A 7500-nucleotide genomic window follows, 5' to 3' on the forward strand; every position below is an offset into this window, starting at 1 on the left:
TCGATGCATTCCTCTCAACCTCTACTATTCATATATAGTGAAATTAATGAGCGCTTCCACCCCTGGAGCCACGATCTGGGTCCCGATAGTAGGGGAGGGCATGAAGTAGATCAGGGAAATTGTGGGGTAAATTATGAATTCCAGCCATATTTCGTATGCAAAATCTTAACCAATTACCCACCTAACTTTGCTTAGGTTTGAAGTTTGCCCTAGCCAAGGGGGGGGGCTTTACCACCTCCCCTGGACCCCCCCCCCTTTTTAAGCCACTTAGTGCTACCTAGTGCTACTTCGGTATTACGAAAACCTTAACCCAACTACCTACCTCACTTTGCTTAGTTTTAAAGTCAGCCTTTGCAAAGAGGGAGCTATGCCCCCCCAGTGGATCTCCCCTATTCAGGGCACTTCGTGATACTTATAATGCGTAATTAGTTCTGTAGATGAAAATGCCGCGACCACGAATAACCTTCACACTGCACCATGATGACGGCAACTGAGTCTTCATCTCATATATTCCTCAGGATAGGAAACTAGGATTGATAATGATGCGACCACTCAATAGAGGGCACTCTATTACTATACTGTAAACAATGGGGAATATTGCGCTATCTGTTGAGAGAACATAACAGCACATGCAGGTAATTCATAGGGGGTTTCCAGTCCACACCTTGTTGCTAGCCGTAAATATGTAAACACAGCCATGTTTAAATTTCAAGGCGAGGATGGTGGTTTCAGGGTATCTTGTCCAAGGTATGTTTAATGAAGTGCCCTAAAAAGGAGGGGGTCCAGAGGGGGGCAAAGCCCCCCTCTGGTTAGGGATTAATTCAAAACTAGGCAAAGTTAGGTAGGTCATTGGGTTAAGATTTTGCAAGCGAAATATGCCCTGAAGTAGGACGAGGTAGCACGAAGTGCCTTAAAAAAAGAGACCCAGATTGTGGGGTCCAGAGGTGGAATCTCGCATGATTTCCACTATATATGAACAGTAGAGGTTGAGAGGAATCCATCGATACCACTTTTGTGGTATTTGGTAATGCGGCGTTGTTCGGAAAATTTACCGAAGCTTGACTTCTTGAAGCAACCCGGACTTTGTTTGCTAGATTGGATATACATTGGGTAAATTTTACCATAGAGTGGGTAAATTTCTAGAATACTCCGCAGCATAAAACCCATCAAAACTGGTATCAGTGGATTCCTTATGGTGTCTTCTACTCAAATATAATAATATTAACCCATTGGTCGCGGTTTTGATAAAATATGTATGCAGTAGAATGGCATGTTTACATTGTCTGGCACAGTGCCATCCGCGTCTACGACTGACTCTGCCTTGGCAGCAAATCATACCATCTGCTGCTAATGGGTTAATAGACAAAATTGACCTTGTGATTTCAGATTTATTTACAAACAAACTAAGCATGATGTGCTCTGAAAAAGGGGGGTCCCTACCCCACCCTGGCTAGGACTAACCTCAAATCTGGGTAAGTTTAGCTTATGTTGATGAAGATTTCGTAGAAAAAACTAAAAATCAAAATGAAAACACATTAAAAATATCTGCCAGTATTAGCTTCATGCCATGGCATTCACAATCACTGTACACTGTTCTCATGGTGCACTACACAGGTGAGTAAACTGTAAAATAACATTTTTTATATGTATAATGTACAGTAAACAGAAATATACCATGTTATGTGATTTCTCAGTAGATATTGAGAAAATACCAAGTTTTGATAACTATTTACAGATTTTACCCTACAAGATCCCTGGGGTACTTCATGCTCTCCCCACATATCAGGTCTTCAATTGTTAATATTTTTAGGTTCCATTGACTAAAACTATTATGAATACTCACTAGACATCACAAGAAATCCATTGATACTAATTTCGTTAGGTTGTATGATGCAGACCTATTTTAGAAAATTACCAGCACATGATATGCATTGAAGATGTATGCAAGAGGTTTATCTCTAAATAAGGACCTATCACAAGCTCTTTTGGGCCAGAATATGGGTTGAAGATGTTTGTTGACCTTTTCATCATAATGCCATTAGATTTAGAGACAGCTGTGAACATAGCGTACCATGCGGGTTCGTAAATAGTAAAGTATCATTTACATTTTTATTTTACAGTAGACAGAAATATGCCACATGCTATTTGATTTTTGCCTATCCTTCACCCAAAACCTCCTATCTCCCATAGGTTCACCAAACCTGTTAGATAGGAAACTAAATATGGCACTACATGGGAAACTACAATTTTTGTCAGTGAAAATAGTGTTGTCAATATTGGAGAATTTACCTAAAACTATCTAGCTATCTTAACCCATTCACGCAGGGGCCGTTCTGGCTTTGCACGGTCACAATACCGGGGTTCTCGAACGCATAATCCTAATGCCTCGAGATTCCCGTATGCACAAGCCGCGAGCCTGGGCTGCCCGCTCGCTCAACCCGAACGCGTGGCTTGCCCTCATAGCTCGTCCCGGGTGTCTGACGCAAAAACCACAATACGTGTCATCACGTCAACCGGCTCCATTGGGTTAATTTAACCACCCACATGATATACTATAAGCATAGCTATTGCGGCTACCTCCGCTCCTAACGGCACTACGGCTGAAAGGTCAACAAACATCCTCCACATATATGCTGGCAGGATAGAGCTTAGATTTGTTGCTTATTTCGTGACTAACCTCCTGAGTGCATCGTCAATGTATATATTATACTGCTGCCAATAAATTATCGTTGTCGCGATATGATAACCATTTCCTAACTGTCTTGAATAGTTGAATGTAACAAAGCTCCGAACAACAAGTAACACTTAATTGGCCTTTCTTATTATTGGTTTAAGTGTATTTTTATTCGTTTTCATAATTTAATTGACCATCAGGGTCCCCTCTCCCTCCCCCCCCAAACCAGCAAAGGATTAACCCTTTCCCGACGGGGCACGCACTAAGTGAAAACCCCAATGCCGGGCTATTGCAATATTGCATTGGAAACGTCACACTGGCATGACGCCCCGGCATCGGGAATTTAGCTGTGTCACACGGGTGTGATGCACCGTTGTCATAAGGTTAAGGGCATAGAAGAAGAGTGCCTTATATTTCACTGTTTATCATGATTTTCATACACTAAATCAAAACCACTAGTTGTCCTATGAAACATTAACTTAGTAAATAGCATCTGCAAATAAATGATAAGAAAACTAGGTATTTAATGAATCAGTGAAACCCTGTAGCTCTGCCAACCTTCCTCTTCTAGTGACACAAATGGATGACAAGGAATATCTTGGGAACTTCATAGACAGCACAAATTGCATATATGAAGGAACTCAACTATCAGTTAGAATTATAATAGAACATCATGTGACAAAAGACTCAGAAGTATCATTGATTATTAAAGGTATTTACAAAGACAGTGATTGTTGATGTAGGTAACAACAATTCAAGGTAATAAATGCAAAAAAATTGTGAGAGGATCAATGATTTAACTGGAAAGCTTTGTAGACCAAGCTGGTAGCTCCTGTCCTGTATGGGTTAAGGGGGGTTAACCTTGATTTTGCAATAAACTTGTAGTGCTTGCCATGCAAGACCTTAAGAGACAAAATACATTTTTGTATGTATTTTGATGTGATAACCATTCTGAGGCTCTGCAACCTGAAAAATGTGTGTGTGTTTGTGTTTGTGTTTGTGTGTGTGTAAATAGTGTAGGCCCAGTCCTGTGGAGAACTTTTTTCTTATTATTATTATCATAACAGTATAAATGGAAATTATTATAATAAGTTATAAAAGAAAAAAACGTAAAAAATAAAGAAATGGACTAAACAGGTGAGGGTAAATTTTCTGAATAGTTCTACATTACTAGATACCAAGAAAAGGGTATCAATGGATTCCTCTTGCCCTCTGCTTCTCATATATTGTGGTTGTAATCTGTGATTCCCCCCATATCCACAATCTGGGCCCTTATTGTAGGGGAGGGTATGGAGTAGGGGAAGTTTGGGGTAATATATGAAGAAATTGCATTGCCATATGACATAAATGTACCATAGTTCTACCATATATCTGTCTGTCATAAAATAAACATGTAAAAGCTGTTTTTCCTATATCGTGTACCGAGTGCACAGCAGTTGTGATTGTCTCCATGCCTACACCATGACATAGCAATTTTTGGTGAGAAGTTCAAATGCACTCTTTCTGGAGCCCAACCTAACCTTATCTAGTTTTAAAGTTGCCCCAAGCTAAGATCTGAACCACCCTTTTTTGGGGGGAGGAGAGTTTTTATTTTGTTTTTCATACATAGAGCTTGGAGTGGTTCACCTGTGTGTGTTCCATTTCGTCAATTTATATCACATACTGGAAACAAGAACACAAACTCACATCTTCAAGATACCATAATTGATGCTAATCTCACTTGAAAGGTCAAACTCACTGATTCACTAACAATAAGGAATATGAAAGCTCTTAGGGTAGCTCTCATTGGCTGTCATTTATAGGAGAATTAGATATCCTTAACCCATTGTGGACAGGGGATAGACTTGCCTGTTCTCCAGTAGGGGTTTTATTTCAGAGCTAGTCAGCTTCACACAACATACTTTGACTTATCCCACTTTATTTCAGTCATTCATTGTAAAACTAGAGCCATGTTTGTCTTTTATGGTGTTCAGAGACTTAATATGTGCCATATGACAGGTTATATCAATGCTGCAATTGACTAAAATTGTAGTATAGGATCCATATCAGCTCATTATTTATTTTATACTCAGTGTAATAGAAATATTGCGGTTTTATGAGGGGACAAAAAGCAACTTTATTTTTTTGCATTTATGCACTGTTACGAACGAATACGAAACATACAACCCTGCACAATGAAGATAACATGAAGAGTTAACCATCTACAATGAAGATAACATGAAGAGGTAGGGAAGAGAAAGGAAACCTGTGCTTATGACTGTGAGTGCCACAATAAAAGCATCCCTACTGGCACAGGGGTGCATTTTAGACACTGGGCAAGGCTTGAGTCACCTTCCTCTTCTCATTCTGCTTGCACGTCCTTCATTGGCAGTAATTTAGAGCAAGAGGTCGGTAACTTGCTGTCTGCCATTGCTCTATAAAGATAGTGCTTGCTAAAACTGTGGATAGGTGCCATTCAAGGCTCTCTCTCCTGCTGATGCTAGAAGAAAGTGGTGCCATCTAGGTTTTAGATGTTAGGTTTGCTTAATATTAAGGTAATTAAAGTAATTATAATCAATAGCCATCATCAGTCACTCCTTATTCATAGCACAATAAAATAGTGAGTGATCCAAAATCCCCGAATGTCATATACGTCATGATGTCCGTTGTCAGCCCAAAGCTCCTGTGTCATGTATGTCATGACACCCGTATACAATGGGTTAAATAATTTTTCCAGTAGATAGATCTTTTTCAAATAAATGCACATCAGGTAAAAAAAAAAAAAAAGAAAAAAAAAAAAAATCAGTCAATGATGAAGGTAGAAGAACCTGATATGCTCTGTGCCTGTCCCTTACAGTTTAAGCCCAGATTGTGGGGTATAGTGGTAGAAACATGGGTAATTTCCACTACATATGATTAGTAGAGGGTGAGTGGAATCAATATATACTACTCTCGAGGTATTTAGCAACCTGACATTATACAGGAAATTTACCAGTGAAATAAAACCACTCTTTACATTGCATGTATATAGTGCAAACCTGTTGCTATGAGTTTAAAACCTATAAAAATGTTTGAAATCACCCTGTTTTATGGTATTGTTTTCAGCCCTGGTCCATGAATTATGTAATTTCATTGAGAATTATGGTGACCTGTAATACAGGATTTCCACTGTTTTACCTTATTATGAAATCTGTATTAACCCTTCAATATACTATATCAGGCATGTAGTAGATTGATATCTCTTGTGTTGGCATTTTTTTTTCATGCGGTTTATATGTGTAAAGGAATTAATGTTATTTTATGTGATGACAAAATAGGTTTTTGGGGAAGTTTTGAACTTTTTGTTTCTACAAAAAAAAAAGAAAAAAAAAAATCTATTAACCCATTGCAGATGGGGATAGAATTGTTTGCCCAGTCCCCAGGATAGGTTTTATTTCAGAGAGAGGCAGCTTCATGGAACATACCTTGACTTTTCCCACTCTCTTTCAGTCACTTGTAAAACCAGAGCCATTTTTGTGTGTTTTATTGTATTGAGAGCTTTATGTGTGTCATACCACAGGCTCTATCAATGCTGCAGATGCCTAAAGTGTTTATGACTGTTGGTACCACAATGAAAAACATTCCTGCTGGCACAGGGGCACTTTGTAGATATGGCATTGTTTGATTCACCTTCCTCCTCCCATTCTTCCTGTATATCCTTAATCGGTGGTACTATAGAGCAAGAGGTTGGCAACTTGCTATGTGCCATTGCTCTATAAAGATAGTGCTTGCTAGAGACTGGATGGGTGCCATTCAAGGCTCTCTCTCCTGCTGGTGCTAGAAGAAGGTGGTGTTATCCAGGTTTTGGATGTTAGGTGAAACCCATTTTGCTTAATATTATGCCAATTATAGTAATTATGACTACAATTGTCAACATCACTTACTCATTACTCATAGCAAAACAAAATAACACAATGATCCAAAATCCCTGAATGTCATGTATGTTATGATGTGATCCATCCACAGTCAAATGATGTGATATGACATCATAGGAATATTTTCTTGTGCCTAGTCTGCTTCTTTTGTTGTGATGGATCTGTAGCTTCCCCAGTCCGGAATTTCTTTGGTCCATTGCTTCACATTTCTTAGTAATACTTTGTTAACATTGTCTTTTCCTTAAATGACTGTCCTGCAATATAATAGAAATAGTTTAACCCATCCACGACGGGGGTATTCTAGCCTTGAATGTCACAATGCCGGGGTGTTCAAATTACTAGGCCTAAATCAATTGAATGGCTGGCACAATACTGTGCCGCCCGGCCACTGGGCTTTTGAGTGCGCGGTACAATACTGTACCACCCGTCCAGAGAGGGTTAAGCTAAGAGTGAAATTGTTTTAAGAATGTTGTTTTTAATGTTGTTTTTAAAGATGTATATAGGGTATTGACAATCATCTTCTGAAGCAGTTTTCTTAGTTCATATTTGAAATAACCTTTTTTTTTTTTCTTTTTTTTCTATTCATGGATCAAAGGTAAAACAAAGGAAAAGGTTTGTTGATTCTAAATATATATTAACAAAATTGGCTCTTTCAGGGCTTGCTTTGGCAGTTGTACAGGAAGACCTAAGAGAATTAGAGGATCCAGTTGACAGAGGTAAGCTGTTTCACTTAGAGTTTCTATTGATTCTTGTAGATGATGTTGCTATCAAGTGCATAAATTTTTGAGACAACTCCAAAAATGCATACAACTTGAAATCAATTTCATGATTATCATTATTACTCTTTTTTTTTTTTCTTTTTTTTATCTATTACTGAAATTACCTTTATCATTATCATTGTTAATTTTTTTTATCTATTATTAAAATTGCCTT

General features: G+C 38.4%; 1 protein-coding gene across 2 annotated transcripts in view; it reads left to right on the forward strand.

Moving 5' to 3' along the window:
- Positions 1-7500, forward strand: part of LOC122242268 (uncharacterized) — a 12664-nt gene that overhangs the window by 859 nt on the left and 4305 nt on the right. Inside the window, exons 2-3 of one of the 2 annotated variants that reach the window (XM_042999537.2) lie at positions 1387-1472; positions 7224-7283. The gene's annotated coding sequence lies outside the window, so the exon portion shown is untranslated. The remainder of the gene's footprint in view (positions 1-1386; positions 1473-7223; positions 7284-7500) is intronic. The other variant, XM_042999536.2, reaches the window with a different exon arrangement.

Source organism: Penaeus japonicus, unplaced genomic scaffold (assembly GCF_977035675.1).
Source record: "Penaeus japonicus unplaced genomic scaffold, GWHDUDI00000001_assembly GWHDUDI00000024, whole genome shotgun sequence".
Classification (NCBI taxonomy): domain Eukaryota; kingdom Metazoa; phylum Arthropoda; class Malacostraca; order Decapoda; family Penaeidae; genus Penaeus; species Penaeus japonicus.